The sequence below is a fragment of the Chiloscyllium plagiosum genome, chromosome 12 (assembly GCF_004010195.1).
Source record: "Chiloscyllium plagiosum isolate BGI_BamShark_2017 chromosome 12, ASM401019v2, whole genome shotgun sequence".
Lineage (NCBI taxonomy): Eukaryota > Metazoa > Chordata > Chondrichthyes > Orectolobiformes > Hemiscylliidae > Chiloscyllium > Chiloscyllium plagiosum.
Window position 1 is genome coordinate 24495039 of NC_057721.1, and position 18266 is coordinate 24513304.

Consider the following 18266-nt stretch of genomic DNA (forward strand, 5'->3'; position numbering starts at 1 on the left):
ATTAGTTTCTGCGTTGACATAATTTATTTGTTGCTTCGACAATAAAATTCTTGAAAACCACAACCATGCAATCAGTAGTGTAGGCCAGATTTTGAAAGATTGGCAGAAGTTGGATTATGATGGCCCAGTGTATACACATACCAGGAATGGACAAACGTACTGAATTTTGTGATGTAAATTTCCTGAGCTGTATTTTGAAAATGTTAAATGTACGGAGAGAACCTAACTGGAAATTTGCGGATTTAGCACGTTTGCATACATAGCAAAACATTGCATAATCAAAAATGATAGTAACGCCTGGAAACCAAAGTTCACTGAAGAAGGGAAAGGTTCACTTGAGACAGGAAAGTTGACTATTCATCACAATGACTCCCTTTGAGGTGAGAGGATTGGATGTTCAGCTGAAAGAGGCCTTCGCATTGGGGGCAAGGGGTGGGGGCATGTATGCCAATTTCTAGAGAAAGCTCGCTTCAAGGCATGGAATTGTCTATTAAACCAATGTATTAACCCTGTTGTCATGTACCTTGTTACAAGTAAGTACAAGTTTGATGGAAGCAATACAGAGTTCAGTTTCTCACTTCTGAGCATTCCTAATTTTTTGCACATAGGATATGTTAATACAGCAAAGGCTGATGTTATCTCAGCCTCTGAGATTTCTGGTTGAAATACTGTTCAGCTTTTTTTTAAGGTTCCTCAGTGGGACCAGCAGTTATGTAGAGAATGATCTGTTCTCCTCAGATCCATATTTCAAGGGTTCCTTTTTGCTTCAAATACTATGAACATCATTGAACATCACAGAGCAAAATCATCATGCCTCATTGCCAATGAGAGATATTGATGCAGGGAACAACATTTCAATGGTCAAATACAACCTGTACATTAATTGAGTGCAAACATTTTAATTTCATGAAGACCTTGGGGTTGATATTAAGAATCCAATTTTCATTCATGTTTCATGTGTAAGTCTTTACAACTGACAGGTTCTTGATACTGGGTAAAACTTCTGAATTTTTCCAGCTGCTGTCTCCATTACTCTGGAAAAGGTGTGTTGTCCCTTGAAAACACAGAGGTTATTACTACTTTGATTATATGTACACACTGCTAACTGTCTAATACGATTGCTTAATAAACTGGATTAGAAGGACATGGCTGCATGAAAATCTCATGCTTTCAATTTTTAGTTCTTTCCATAGAACTTAATGCTTTCAATTTTTTAAAAGCATTAAGTTCTGTGGAAAGAACTAAAAAGAATCCCCAGATGTATGGAGCAGATACTTGTGTAGTATGGCAGCCAAGCTTGAAGTTTTGAAAAAATTCGACTAATGACCATCTGTAATACAACATTAGTAGGGAGAGAAAAGCAGACTTGTTCATTCATCTGATCTGCTATTTTGATTATAAAAAAGAGTAATTGGGACCGATTTTGAGCCATGCAGAATCCATTTTGTAGGTATCAGGTGGTCATCAAAGATTTAAAAATCGAGTCTGAGAAGCAAGCACACTTCCAAGAGGTGTAGAACAATACCGTATGAAACGGTTTTGTGTGTATACCTCGATGGCTGATAGCAGGAAGAGATGAGAGGTAAGTATTGCAGTGATGATGCAAATCAGTGAACAATACAAATTTAAAGACACCACTCCCATTTTTGAACTCTGCACCCCAATCTTTACCTACCTTAAACATCATGCAGCTAAATATGACATCAAACTGAATGAAGGACCTCACCACAAGTGTTATTACAAAGAATCATGAAGTACTTGCAGTTTGAATCCTGATTTATTTCTTGTGGTTCCAAATGGTTATGCTTATGGAGGACTCCTCTACTTGGCTCAAATTTGATTAGTCTGCAGGAATAGATCTGCTGCTGATTTGGCAGAGTGTCATCAGCTTAAGAGAAGATCAGGGGCTTGATCCTCAGATTCATTGCCACTTGATGTTTTGCATCAGCGTTTTTGGCAGTCTGTCCAGTGACAAAGGGTCTTTGCTATTGTACACTCTTCAGTATTTTTTTGTAGTCTAGGTTGAATGCATCTTCATTTGACTGCCCTGTAGCAGAACCTGTGTGCTGCCCAAACCTTCGGTGATCAGGGACTTAGAGACCATGCTTTCCCCCGTCCAGACTGTTGCGCATTGCGCCTAATCGATTAACATAAGCCGATTTCTCCGGTATCCTTGCCTCTAAAATGTGGGCAGTGTCAGTTTCTGAACTGGATGGCTGCAAGTGTAGGTTTGACCAATAATATATTTTCATCTTCACCAGCATCTTTAGTTTCTTCCTCTGGCTAGGATGCTTCCAGTTTCAGGATATCTGAAATGGAAAAGGAACAACGATTGGCTTGTGATGAGAAGAGAAGTCAAAGTAAGGAAATGAGTATTTATTTTTCATATAGCTTTTGAGTGAGAAGAAACTTTAGAATGAAGGAGAAGTGAAAAGAGACGGAGACATAGCTTTGTGGCTACATTCATCATCAGTCCTTTCAGCACCGTTTGGCAGCCAAAATCACGATAACACTCCTTCTTGTTGTTGTTAACACATTCTCCTTCATAGGAATTAAATTGTGAAGGTCTTGTCCAACTCCAGATATTCCCTGCTGTCATGTGTGATGTGTCACCACAAAGTAATTGCATCCATGAGTGCCCCACAATAAATTTGGTTATTGCAGCTATCCCTGAGTATGGGACTTGTAACAGTGCTGTGTATGTGAGGATCAGATGAAGCATATGGCCCAGGTACATTTGGAGGCTGTCTCTGTACAGGCCAGGGGCCTTCCCGGCTGAAGTAGGCTAGTACAAAGCAAGAGTTCACGCAGCCAGCAATAGAGTGGCAAATTATCATCAATCCTGACGTATACAACAAATGCCATTGAAGATGTTGGACTTATGAATAATTAATAATTGCTGTCAATTTTCTTCTTGCAAATTATTTTGACATTAGGAAATCACTCATCAGGTCATTAACATGTAAATAGCTCATGCTGCATACTTGTTGATGATTTGTTGAAATATAATCATTTTTATCTAAAAGAACACAGACACTTGTTGTACATAATGCCATTTTTGAAAGCTGTCAGTTCCAAACATATTTTGGCATTATATTTCTTGTATCGGAGCATATAATTTTATTCCGCAGCCATTTTGGGCTGTGGGATTTTTGAAAAAGATTCCACAACAGCTATATGTCTAATTTTGACTGCTTTCCAGCAGTTTTATTGTAGATTAAACCTGTCAAATGCTGCAGTCTGTGCAAGATGTTTTTCCTTTCAAGATTCCGTTTACCATGATGTTATTAAATTGATGCTACCATGAGGTAACTGTTGAAGATGCATGGTGCATATGAATTGCACATGAGACTAATCCAAGCAGAAACATTTGCAGAGTGAGGTGTTAATCAAAGTAATGGATCATAGCATAAATTGAAGGGCTGAAGTTTCTGGCAGCTTTCCAAGGCCACCCATTTTGTCGGCTCAGCCTGTGGTCCTGCCTCTCAGAAGGTAACCTCCTAATTGTCCTTCTTGTTGTCAGAGTAACAACGATGGGAACAGGTTTCTGTTCCATCGAGCTCCTACCACTTTAGAAAACATGCAACCTTTGAATCTTTCCAGTGTTTCCAGGATTTTCGTAGAATAGAATAGAATTCCTACAGTGTGGAAACAGGCCATTTGGCCCAACAAGTCCACAAAGACCCTCCAAAGAGTATCCCACCCAGACCCATTCCCCCGACCCTATTACTCCACATTTACACCTGACCCAAGCACCTAACCTACATATCCCTGAACACTATGGGCAATTTAACGTGGCCATTTCACCTAAAGTGCACATCTTTGGATTGTGGGAGGAAACCCACGGGGAGAATATGCAAACTCCACACTGACAGTCAGCTGAGGCAAGGATCGAACTCTGGTCCCTGGCGTTGTGAGGCTGCAGTGCTAACTATTGAGCCACTGTGCTGCGTGTGTTCACCTGTCAAAGTTTGTCGCCTGAGTTGTGGAAATCTACCTCCTCGATGGCAAAGTAAATGTGAGCCCTCACCCCCTTATGCGTTGACACCTTTGCCATTCTTTGGCTACCTGTCAAGCCTGTCTCCTCCACACTTTAGATGCTAAGACACTGGACACATGTCATCATCATGCTGGCAGCCCCACCAAAAGAGAGGAACAGACCTCTTCAAGAAAATGGAAGCCTCAATAGTCTGCATTGGAATGACAAATTGCAAGTCCCAATGCTGACATGACTGAACAGAAAACCCACTCCCTGTTGAGGCAGTGAACGTTCACCCGTAACACCCATTGCTGGAAAACAAAGCCCTTGGACTGTGGGGTGGCTCAGTGGTTAGCACTGCTGCCCCACAGCGCTAGGGAGCCGGGTTCGATTTCAGCCTTGGGCAACTGCACGTTCTCTCCATGTCTGTGTGGGTTTCCTCCAGGTGCTCTGGTTTCCTCCCGTAGACCAAAGATGTACAGGTTAGCTCGATTGGTCAAGCTGAATTGCCCCAAGCTTCTGTGGATGTATGGACTATGTGGGTTGGCCATAGGCAGTGCAGAGTTACAGGGATAGGGTAGGGGAATGTGTCTGGGTGGGATGCCCTTTGGAGGTTCCGTGTGGACTCGATGGGCTGAAAGGCCTGCTCCCACAGTGTAGGGATTCTATCAATTCTGTGACTATCCATCAGGTTGACTCACTGGGTTCCCACCTCGATACAGCAGGAGCTGACTTGGTACCCAACTTGTCACTGGAAGCCACCACCTTCCCATCTGCTACCCACCCCCTGAGGTGGTAGTGTGTCCGAGAGCTGTCCTGACGAGGCTCCTCCATGGTTTTTAAAGTCCCTCCAGTATCAAGTTCAATTTCCAAAAGGTCAGAAGAATCTTGCCCATAGAATCAGAAAATCAAATAATAGTTCAACCTGGAAAGTTGCTTGGATGAGCAAGTCACAAGGTGGGTTCATTTATATTCATTGATCACCTTTTACACGGCCCTGCTTTGCAAGGTACTTCCTAAGAGTCTAGTTATCAAACTAAACTCAGCACTTGGCCACATAAGGAGGTATCAGAATTAGTGGTGAATAGTTCCTGCAATGAGTAGAGAGTGATAATGATTTCCAGAGTGAAAATAAAGCTTCTAACCTGGAGGGAATCTGTGAACTTCACCTTTAGTAGAAGGAACTCTTGTTTGTGCTCCTTTTGTTTATAAGCCTCCCCGATTTTGCTCTCAACATCTAACATTAATTAAGCATTACTGGAATACATCCGGGTTTGCTGCCGTAGGTCCATAATGCAATCTCAGCTTCTAGTAAGCTGGCACTGTTGGTGTACCATACGCTAGCCTAGATTCTACGCACTTGTAGTCAGTGATTTACCACATGAAACCCTTTCTTTCACTAATCTCTAAACCATTGCGTTGACAGCCTTTGAATCAGTGTCTTCCGTAATCAGCTGTTGTGATTCCCCCATCTTCAAGAAAGCTGTCCTTCTTTTCCTTCAGTGAGAGAATATTTCCATTAATTGAAGAAAAGGACAAAGGTTAGTTCATAGGAGGATGAGTTGGTGCTAAAAGCAACTCTTGCAGAGTATACAGGACACAACACTGAGGAAGAAAGAGATTAGGTTATAACAAAACCTTTTGCACCATCACCTCCAGTAAAGCTACTTGCCACTATGACCCGCCACATGCCTGTGATAGCCAGCAACCTCATTTTAAACCCCACCCCTCGAGTGGACTTCACATTCTTCTGATCGAAGTATGCAGATATTGTGTTCTTTCGTTTCCATTAAGAAAATGTGTTAGTGACAGCCTTGAAAGGTGATTTGAGTATAAGCCTCTCAGGATTATGGATTGTGGGTCACAGGTGATTTGAATTTTAAAAAACCCACAAATGTAACATCACTATTTAAGAAAAGCAATATATGTAAAGCCAGAAACTGTAGGCCAATTTACCTAATGTGTCATTGGGAAAATGTTTGAATCCATTATTGACAAGTTAGCAGCAAGACCCTTCGAAAATCATAATGTTATCAAACAGAGTCCACATGTTTTTGTGAAGAGGAAATCCTGTTTGACAAATGTAACAATCAAATTCGATGAAGCAAAACAAATAAATGTGGTGTATCTGAATCTCCATAAGACATTTGAGAAGGTGCACATGAAAGGCTATTGCAGAAGATGGAAGTGCATAGTGTTGGGATAATACGTTAGCATGGATACAAGATTGGTTAACTCATGAAAAATAGTCCAGATAAATAAGTCATTTTCCAACTGGCAAACTATAAGTGATGAACCTGTGAAGTACCTCAGGGATCGGTTCGGTCACGTCAACTATTTCAGATCTTTCTTAATAACAATAATGACGAGGTTGACTAATTTGTAGCCAGAATAGCTAATGGAACAAAGATAGGTAGAAGAGCAGGTTACGTGGAGGGAATAAAGCATCTGCAAAGGTATACGGATATGTTTCGTGAGTGGGAAAAGCATTGGAGAAACCTAAGAATGCCCAATCGCAGAATTAGTATGGTGCAGAAGGAGCCCATTCAACTCATGGTGTCTGCACAGCCTCTCTGAATGAACTTTGACTTGGTGCCAATCTCCTGCCTTTTTCTCATTATCCAACACATTGTTTGTATTTAAACAATTATCCCTCTTGAATTCATTAATTGGATATGCTTCCAACACACTTACAGGCAGTGCAAGGAAAGCCATGGCCGAAGAAGGGCTCGTGCCCGAAACATCGATTCTCCTGCTCCTTGGATGCTGCCTGACCTGCTGCGCTTTTCCAGCAACACATTTTCAGCTCTGATCTCCAGCATCTGCAGTCCTCACTTTCTCCCAAATGGTATTATGACTAGACTATTAATTCAGAGCCCCAGGTTTGAATCCCTCCATGTCAGACAATAGAATTTAAATTCAACTTTTAATATAAGGAATCTAAAGATGACCATGAAATTGTTGTCATCTGTTGGAAAATTCATCTGGTTCACTAATGCCTTTTAGAGAAGGAAAATGGCCTGGCCCAAATATGACTCCTGGCTCTCAGCAATGTGGATAACACTTACCTGCCCTCTGGGAAATTAGGGATGAGCAATCATTGTTGGCCTCGCCAGCAATGTCCATTTCTCATGATTTTTTAAAAAAATCAATACTACAAAGATCCACGATGTTAAAAAGTGTTTTTTTTCTGACATTACATTTTCTTCTTTTGCAAATTACTTTAAATGTGTGCCTTCTCATTCTCAAGCTTTTTATGAATCTGAACGGTTTCTTCCTGCCTACTCTACTCAGTCTCCTCATAATTTTGAAAACTACGATCAGATTTCCTCTTCGTCTTATCTTCTCCAGGGAAAATACTCATAACTTCTCAAGTCCATCTTCATGATTTAAGTTTCTCATCCTTTCAACTATTCTCATCATTTTTTTTCTGGACTCCAACATATTCACATTCTTCCTGAAGTGTGGTACTCCGAAGTAAATTCTAATGTGTCTTGTATTGGTTCAGCAAAGCCTTCAAGTTATCACAACTCTATATCCCTGTTAATAAAGCTTGTAAGTTCAGTTTGACAGAGAGAATATAGCAATTTGGGGAAACTCTCTACTGGTTGGAGTCATACCTGGCACAAAGAAAGAAGATGAAATTCTAAGAGGCCAAACATATCAGTTCCAAAACATCTCTGTAGAAATTCCTCAGGGCATCAATACATTCAGAGATGTTATTATACACCTCTGGCCCAGGTGGGCTTTGAAGCTGGGTCCCCTGGTCCACAGATTGGGATATCACACTGTGCCACAATAGCCCATTTCCACAGGGTGTTTCCTAGATCCAAGCATTATCAGCTACTTCATCAATGACCTTCCCTCCATCATAAGGTCTATACAAAATATATATCAATGAATGAGGAAAATTAATGTACTAGCACTACATTTTGCAGATGCAGCAAATAATGCTGTATACTGTATAATCATCAGTGAGCATCATCACCTCTGACCTTATAATGGAGGAAAGGTCAGAGCTGAAGATGGTTGAGCCTAGAATGTTACTCTAAGGAATTCTTGCAGTGATGTCCTGAAGCTGAGATAATTGATCTCCAGCAATCGCAACCATCTTCCTCTGTGCCTGGTATGACTTCAACCAGCAGAGAGGTTTCTTCCTGATTCCCATTGACTCCAGTTTTGCTTGGGTTCCTTGATGGTGCACTTGGTCAGAAGTGGTCAAGGCACTCACCACTGGAGTTCAGCTCTTGTGTATGTTTGGATTAAGGCTAGAATGAGGTCAGTAGCCCTTATGGAACCCGAACAGATTGTCATTGTGAAGGTTATTACGAAGCATGTGCTCCTTGATTGCACTATTGATGACCTCTTCCATCACTCTGCTTATGATCAAGGGTATGCTAATGAGGCCGTAATTGTCTGGATTGGACTTGTCCTGCTTTTAGTGCACAGGAAATACCTGGTCAGCTTTCAACATTGTCAGATAGAAACCTGTGTTACAGCTGCAACAGCTTGACCAGAGTGTCCAAGCTCTGGAGCAGAAATTCAGTACTATTGCTGCACTGTTGTCAGGACCCATAACTTTGCAATTAGCAGGGTCTTCAGCCACTTCTTAACAGCATGTGATGTGATTTAAATTGGCAGAAGTCGAGCATCTGTGATGCTAGGGACCTCGTGAGGAGTTCAAATGGATAATCCACTCAGCCTTTCTGTTTAAAATTTGAAAAGACTTCAGGGAAGGCCATGATGTCATTATAATATCACTGGACTACTATCAGATAATCCAGCACCACAGATTAATGTCCTTTTAATGTCCAAATTGGAATTGAATAACAATCTGGGATCATTGTCACTCCAGACCCACTGTAATTTGGTAAACTCTAATTGTAGCTCGGGATGGGTAATAAATACTGGCCTCCTCTCTGGAGAATGAACAAGAGGGAGTAAGGACAAGAGAAAAACGTTTCGATTTCACGAGGTATGGTAGCTTCCTCCAGTATTAAGAATGGAATACTGTGGAGCCTCCATGAGACGGGAATTGAACCCGGGTCTCTGGCGCTGCGAGGCAGCAGTGCTAACCACTGTGCCACCGTGCCGCCCACTATGGTAGCTTCCTCCAGTATTAAGAATGGAATACTGTGGAGCCTCCATGTGCAGTGAGTTTTTAATTGTCATCCATAATTCACAACTGGATGTGGCAGGACTCAAGAGTTTAGACCTGCTTCATTGATTGTGTGAATTACTTAGCTCTATCAATAGCTACTTGTAATGTTTGGCAGGGAGTTTGGCTTTCCCCTATTTATTAATTCTAACTCCAGTTATTTGTTTATTGTCTTTTTCCATAACCAAGCTAAACCTTAATGTCTAATGATCGCTGTTAATACTCCCCAACTGGTCCATTCGGTTCACTACCTTCAAAGAAACCAGTAATAATGATTATATTGCCAAGTTGATTTGGTGTGCAACTTGGAAAGGAACCTTCAGGTGATGATGTTCCCAAACACTTCTTATCCTTATCCATCTATTGATTAAAATATTTATTTGACTCTAAATTCCATTCTTTCAGAGAAATATCATCTCCCTGCACCTTAAAAGGTTACTATTGTCTGACTTGATGATTTTATAACAGCAACATTGAAAGGTTATCTTCATGATCAAGGTGGATATGAAGCAGAAATAAGTTACCTGTAATGTGGATGTTGTCTTCCCAAATTGCGTCATGCACAATTTTTTTAAAAAGTCCACACAATTAAACTGTGGCATGCAGAGGGGTTAGACATTTTGCACATGGCCCATGTTATTGAAAGACTTTGTACCAATCAATATGGTTGGATTTAATTGCCACTGGTTGTGACTTCTTCAGAAAAGTATTGATTCCACCACGTCCTCCGAGGAAAAGGAATACTTGAATTTGCATTGCAACTTTTCATGATCGCCGGGCACCTCTGAGGTGCTTTACAGCCAATGAAATATTTTTTGAAATGTCACCACCATGTTACCTAAGGAAATATGGCAACTCATTTGCACTTAGCAGTCTCCTACAAAATCCGTCATTGCCACATATTGATTAATGGACAAATATTAGCCAGGATGTCAGGATAGCTTCCCTGTTCTATGAAATAATGTCCTGGAGCCTTACCTGCCCTAAGCATGCAGATGGGGTTTTAGTTTTAAGATCTGGTTTGAAAGATGACCTCTGGCTGTGTCATACTCCTTCCGTCTTGCTCTTTGCACTCAAGCCCTGGGGTGAGTCTTGAAACAGAACCTCAGAGGCAAATGTGCTTCTAATCAAGCCATGATTAACATGAGAGACCAGTTGATCCAGTTGAAATAGCGACAAGGCTTTTTTTTAATCATATAAAGCTGCAACTAACTACCTTTTCTGTTTATTGCAGCTAATTTAACTTTAATACATTGAATATGAAGATTTTTATGCAAGTCAGTGTGTCAGCTCGTTGTGAATCTATTTTATCAGATCTTTAAGCTGTTTTATTGGGTTGTATTTATTAGTGCTTGGCTTGTGAGAGGTTTATGAATATACATTAATTGAAAAAAGCTTGGCTTGTATAACAAAGTATTGCCATTGTTACCAGCTACCTAACATGCAATGATACTATAAAATGAATTGACTTATTACATAGACAGACACAGCAGCTGTTCGTTCATGATCCAACAAATCAGCAAAAAGGATGAGGTTAATCTGATACTAATTGAAAGAGAAATGTTGAAGAGGGCCTGTTTCAAAGAAGAAGACTGAATTCGATGAGATTTTTCTCTCTTTATTTTTATTTTTACCCAGGCTACTGAAATAGCTGGATATTAGTATCACATTTATAAGCTAGCACTTTTAACAAGGAAGCATTCCCTCAGTATTACATTGTTAGTTAACAAACTTGGGAGACTTGAACCCACAATATTCTGAGTTTAGATCAGAGTGGTGCTGGAAAAGCACAGCAGGTCAGGCAGCATCCGCGGAGCAGGAAAATCGATGTTTCGGTCAAAAGCCCTTCATCAGGAATAGAGGCAGGAAGCATCTAGGGTGGAGAGATAAATGGGGGTGGGGAGCTGAGGCGAAGGTAGCATGGAGTACAATAGGACAGGTCCATTAATGAGGACCAACTTGACACTGACAGTTTTTACAAACCCATCGACTCCCACAGCTACCTGGATTACACCTCCTCCCACCCCACCTCCTGCAAAAATGCCACACGTATTTCCAATTCCTCTGTCTCCGCCATATCTGCTCCCAGGAGGACCAGTTCAACCACAGAACACACCAGATGGCCTCCTCCTTTAGAGATCATAATTTCCCTTCTCACGTGGTTGAAGATGCCCTCCAATGCATCTCATCCACATCCCGCACCTCCACCCTCAGATCCCACCCCTCCAACCGTAACAAGGACAGAGCCCCCTGGTCCTCACTTTCCACTCTACCAACCTTCGCATTAACCACATCGTCCGCTGACATTTCCGCCACCTCCAAACGGACCCCACCAGCAGAGATATATTTCCCTCCCCACCCCTTTCCACTTTCTGCAAAGACCGTTCCCTCCGTGACTACCTGGTCAGGTCCACACCCCCCCCCAACAAACCACCCTCCCATCCTGGCACCCTCCCCTGCCACCGCAGGAATTGCAAAACCTGTGCCCACGCCTCCTCCCTCACCACCATCCAGGGCCCCAAAGGAGCCTTCCACATCCATCAATTTATGTGGACTGGCTATGCTAACTTGCCCATCATGTTCAAGGATGTGTAGGTTAGATGCTTTAGCCTTGGGAAAGGCCACGTTACAGGGAAAAAAGGGTAGGGGGATGGGTCTGCTTGGGAGGCTCTTGGGAAGGCCGGTGAGGACGTTTTGGGCCAAATGGCCTGTTTCCACATTGTAGGGATTCTGTGACATCTTTGAGACTCAGATGTCAGCATCTACTGACATCATTTAGGCTCCAAAAACATTACAGTGTCCATTAGCCCAGAAAGGCTCACCAGTGGAATCCAGCTTTGAGAAGTAACAGGCCCAGAAAATGGTTGAAATGATAAATTAATTTTGCATATTGGTTTCCTTATAGACTAGGGCAAACAGATTGTTCCTCAGTCCTCTCACAGGGAATCCCTACATCTCCCTTATCTCAGGCTTTCCACAATTGATGTGGACCCTACCCTGCCTGATTAGTGACTACCAGTGTAATTAAAAAAAGTTCCAAGTAACTGTGAATATTTTTCAAAATCCTTGAAGCATGCAATATTTTATAGCCACCTTGAGATGACAGTATTTTTCAGCTGTTATTTATATACATAAGAGTGTTAGCTTGGATCATCTCACTGTAGCAATGTGCCCACTCATCTGAAAAGTGAACTGTTGAGTGATAATGAATATTATTTAGTTGAAAGCCTTTCTGAAAGATCTTCCCACATTTGTTTGACTCATTTCTTCTTGACAAAGGATATATTTTTGCCTTTCCTTATTCTTCAGACAAAGGTTGTGTAATGACAACATGGATTAATTTGTGGTCGAATCCTGTTTTTCTCTCTGAAATTACATTTTGTCAGAAATCGACTTAAATCAAAAAAATATATTTTTGATGTGAATAATCTTGAGAATGTGTCTTGAGTAAGGAGTGTAAATATCTTGCTTTGTGCTTATTAGCAGATCAATATGACACTGAAGGAAAATCTATGAAAACATGATTTCTAATCAATCAGACATTGAAAACAGCCAGTCTTCAAGTATATGCAGCAAACCATGGCAATTTACTGAAGTTTATTTTTTAGTTAATAGCAATGATTATTTTGAATCACAGTTAATCTATACCCTGATTATTACCTTGATCTGACTGGATTAATTTCATACTGCAGTCAGGCTAAACATATGCGACTTAATCATGATTAGGTCTACTGTTTCACAGCAAGGGAATCAAATTATGCTTTATTGCATGGAATGATGTAATTTCTAAGATATCTTGTCATTATAGTCCGTGATTGCATCCATCTGTAATTAGGCCTACTGGTTTATGTGGCCATATTATTAGCTTGAAGCCAAAGTTCTTTTTGCACCATTCAGGCATGAAATGCAGGAGCTGGATGTTTGGTTTTGCTCAGCGCAGTAATCCTCCCACATTTTCAGGTCAAATATTGTTGCTCAGCCAAATTATACAAAATTTAAATACCTTAATCAATGTAAGATGCATGTAATTCTGAGCCTATAGTTTTTGCATTATTTATGGCAGATTTGCACTGTGCAGCCAACTGATTCAACTGGTATAAACTAAAAGAGTCTGCCTGCTTTATTTTAAAGGCAAAAACTTTGCATGCTTTATTTAAAATGCAGTGTATTTTCTTATTTTAGTTTATTAGTATTCTGACTTAATTTTCCTTAGCTGAACTTCTTTTGCTCTTATTTGTTTTTTTTTATTGTTGATATGAAAACAAAATGCTGTCCATAAAATTACCAGAGGCCTTGTTGTAGAAGAGACATTAACAAATTATTAGGTGGGACCTTGTGTTCACAAATGAATTACAGACATGAAAAATAATTTACATCAAACACAGCGAGCAAATCTCCAGCTAATCTCCTCCAATGTCTACTGCCCTTTCTCAGCTGACAAATCAATCTTCCTTTGGCTTCAGACTCCTGTAGCTAAATGTCCAATCTCAGCCAATTGCCAAGATGTCATTCTGATCGATTTTCATCCGATGCTCTATCCCACCGTTTAACTGAGGCCCCACCTTTCAGATCATCAAGACATTGACATCCCTGGTTCATTGTCAGTGTCATGAACATCCATTGTAACTCCTGATCGCCCTCAGACATTGAACTTTAAAGTATATATGATTTTTTAAAAAGAGACAGAGCTAAAATGATTCAGAATGAACATTTGACACAATGTAGTTCAATAATTTTCTGAAAGGACTGTGCTTTTAAAGAGGGAGAGCTTGGAATGTCATACCTGGCCAGTGTCGATGAAGATTAAGAGTGAAGGACTAAAAAAAAACAAATGCCCCATTACCCCATGTGAATGATCTCAGACTGTAATCATGGGACAAAAACGACAGGAGTCTGGGCAAGAAGCATTTTTAGTTTTCCCCTTTGAGGAATACACAAGAGTTGGAAGATAGCTTTAACCTTTGTCTGCCGAGCAAGGGAAGCTGTATCCTATTAGAGTCTAGCTGAGAAAAGCCCATTAGTTATCCCTGCACTATTAGCAAAAAGAATGGAAGTCTCTCTTTACTGGAAGCCAAAAATCAAGCAAAACTGTAGTTGAAAAGAAACAGGAAGCCTTTCTACAAAGCCAACCATCTTAAAATCAATACTCACAAACCAATTTCAGTGCGACGAGTGTCACCCAGCACAACAATCGCAGTATCACATCATCACATCACCCTTCACTGAACTCAGAAACTGATTTATATATCGTTTCTTTTTAACTTTTTGGGATCTCCTCTCATTTCTAATCATCTTGCATTTAGTAACTAATAAACTCATTCTTTCTTTAACTCAATAAATCCCAGTTAAATTAAAACCCATTTAAAACAGGGAATTCCTTTAGTCTTGGAGAAAAACACCACAATGTCAAGGATTGTTGTTTCAATGAACTGAGGCATGGCGAGATAAACAAGAGGAGGCATTTCATCCCTCCTTACTCAGAAGTTAACAATGGAGATATCCTGTGTGGATAAAAACTTGTAGAACTTGAGCCAGGGTGACTACTTGTAATATCCACTATTTAATAACCCTACCATATGTTTATATCAAGATGCATGTGTTGGTGTTTGGAAATATTTCCCTAATTTATGCAATCACATCTTTATGTGCATCACCAGAGACATAGTCATAGAGTTATACAGCACGGAAACAGGCCGATTGGTCCAACTCATCCATGCTGACCAAGTTTCCCAAACAAAACTAGTCCCATTTGATTGTGATTGGCCCCTATTCATCTAAACCTTTCCATTCATGTACCTGTCCAAATGTCTTTTAAATGTTGCAACTGTAACTGCATCTGTCACTTTCTTCATTATTCCACATACGAACCATCCTCAATGTGAAAAGGTTGCCTCTTCAATCACTTTTAAATCTTTTGCCTCTTACCTTAAAATTATGCTGTGTAGTTTTGAACACCCCCACCCTAGGGAAAAGAGCTTTGCTATTCACTTTATCGAAACCCCTCAAAATTTTATAAACATCAATATGGTCACCCCTCAACCTCCTGCACTCCGGTAAAAAAAAAATTCCAGCCTATCCTGCTGCTTCTTATAACTCAACTCCTCCAATCCCAGTAACATCCTTGTAAATCTTTTTCTGAACTCTTTCTAATTTAATAATATCCTTCCTATAGCAGGACAAACAGAATTGTATGCAGTACTCCAAAAGTGGCCTCACCAACATCCTTTGCAACCGCAGCATGACATTCCAACTCGTATACTCACTGGCCTGAACAATGAGGGCAAGCATGCCAAATGGCTACTTAACCATCCTGGCGAAAGTGAGGACTGCAGATGCTGATTCAGGTCAGAGTCAAGACTAGAGTGGTGCTGGAAAAGCATCTGAGGAGCAGGAAAATCGACGTTTCATTCCTGCTGAAGGGCTTTTCCCTGAAATGTCGATTTTCCTGCTCCTCGGATGCTGCCTGACCTGCTGCGCTTTTCCAGCACCACTCTAATCTAGACTCTTAACCACCATGGTAAAAACAATGACTGCAGATGCTGGAAACCAGATTTTGGATTAGTGGTGCTGGAAGAGCACAGCAGTTCAGGCAGCATTTGAGGAGGAACTGCAAAACCTGCGCCCACACCTCCTCCCTCACCTCCATCCAAGGCCCTAAGGAGCCTTCCACATCCATCAAAGTTTTACCTGCATATCCACTAATATCGTTTATTGCATCCGTTGCTCCCGATGCGGTCTCCTCTACATTGGGGAGACTTGACACCTCCTAGCAGAGCGCTTTAGGGAACATCTCCGGGACACCCGCACCAATCAACCACACCGTCCTGTGGCCCAACATTTCAACCCCCCCTCCCACTCTGCCGAGTCCTTCCTCCCCACCCCCACCCTCCTGTAGCTTATCTCTGCACGCTTCAGGCTGTCTGCCTTTATTTCTGATGAATGGCTTTTGCCTGAAACGTCGATTTCACTGCTCCTCGGATGCTGCCTGAACTGCTGTGCTCTTCCAACACCACTAATCCAAAATCTTAACCACCTTGTCTACCTGTAAGCAACTTTTAAGGAACTATGTACCTGAACCTCTAGGTGTCTCTGTTTGACAGCACACTTGTTCACTGTATAAGTCCTGCCCTTGTTTGTCTTACCAAATTGCTATACCTCTCATTTATCCAAATTAAACTCCATCTGGCACTCCTTAACCTATTGGCCCAATTGATCCAGATCCCTTTATAATCTTAAATAACCTTCACTGTCTACTATACCATCAATGTTGGTATCATCTGCAAATTTACTAACCATGCTTCCTATATTCTCATTCAAATCATTTATATAAATGACAAATAACAGTAGACCCAGCAGTGATCCCTGTGGTCACAGGCTTCCAGTCAGAAAAATAACTGTCTACCACCACCCTCTGTCTCCTACATCAAGTCACTGTTGTAAGCAATTAGTAAGTTCTCCCTGAGTGCAATGTGATTGAACATTACTAACCAGTGTACCACAGGTTAGATCAACTCCTTTAGCTAGATGGTTACATGAACTGCCAAGTTGATGAACATGCAGAGCGCTTAGGTCAGGAATTAAGGGCTACGGGGCGAATGCGGGTAAGTGGAGTTGAAATGCCCATCAGCCATGATTGAATGGCGGAGTGGACTCGATGGGCCAAATGGCCTTACTTCCACTCCTATGTCTTATGGTCTTATGCCTTTCTGGTTGTATGGTTACTTGTTCCACTTGGATTCTCCAATTGAATCCCTCCAACCTACATATGAATGTAGCTGAAATACTTTGCTTCAGTCTTACTTTTCTGGATCTCAGGTAACTGTATAATTGCATGTTGTCTGTGCAATATGAGAACTTCAACACCGCCAGTTATCGGCCTACTGTCACTCATCAGCCATCAGCAAAGTGCTGAACTCGTTCATCAATAGAGCTCTCAAGCAGCACCTATAAAGGAGCAAACTGCTCATTGATGCTTAGTTTGGCATCCACCAAGAAAACTCGGTTCCTTAAAGCCATGGCCCCAAAATTGAAAAGAGTAAAACTCCAAAATGTGAAGTAAGAGTCACTGCCCATGACACACACATACAAGCAAATGAATTACCCTGCATTGACCCTGCTTCACCACTCAGTAAGATAGTGACTGATCTGTTTTTGTTCCAACTTTCGCATTCCAATCTATCCATGATAACACTTGATTCCCTCACCCAACAAGAACCTGTCCACTTCTGCCATAAAAATATTCAATGTCCCCCCCAGCCTTCACAACATTCTGAGGCAGAGTTGCAAAGTTGCACAATCCTCTGAGAGAATAAAATCCTTCTGTCTACTGAAAGAATGAACAGTAATTTTAAAACAATGTCCCCTAGTTCTGACCAATTTACAAGAGGAACACCCTTTCCACCTTGTCAAGACCATTCATGTTCATATACTCAAGTCAACTTTTAATCTCTTAAACTCCAGTGGAAAGAAGCCCAGCCTGTCCAACTTATCATCATAAGACAATTTGCTTATTCCATTTAAAGTGGTTTACTTGGACTTTCAGAACTTCATTAAGGTCCCACAAAAGAGACTAAATTAATGAAAGTGCGTAGGACTGAAGTTGGTGTACTGACATGTAGAGAACTGGTTTACAGACGGAAAACAAAGAGTACGAATAAACAATCTTTTTCTAAATGGTAGTTGGTGATGACTGGGATATTGCAGGGATCAATGCTTAGACCCTAGGTATTCACAGTATTTATTATTTGTGTTGATGAGGGAACTAAATGTAACATCCTCAAATTTGTTAAGACACAATGTTGTTTGGTAGGGGGAGCTGTGAGGAGGATGCAGAGATGCTTAAATGTGATTTGGGCAAGTTCAGTTAGTGTGAGTTGACAATGCATGGCAGATAATGTATAATGTGCACAAATGTAAGGTTAGCCACTTTGGTAGCAAAATGAATTGAGAAAGAGGGAGGTGGAGTGCGACCTGGATGTGCTTGTCCACCATGCACTGAAGATAAGTATGTAAGTACAGCAGGTGGTGAAGAAGGTGAATGGCATGTTAGCCATCATAGCAAATGGATTCATAGGCAGGATCATACATGCCTTGCTGCACTTGTACAGGACTGGAGTGAGATCACACCTG

The 18266-nt window shown here is 41.1% G+C and overlaps 1 protein-coding gene across 5 annotated transcripts in view; it reads left to right on the top strand.

Annotated features, from left to right (window-relative positions):
- Nucleotides 1–18266, top strand: part of dmd (dystrophin) — a 2012228-nt gene that overhangs the window by 1470185 nt on the left and 523777 nt on the right. The gene's annotated exons all lie outside the window — the stretch shown is intronic.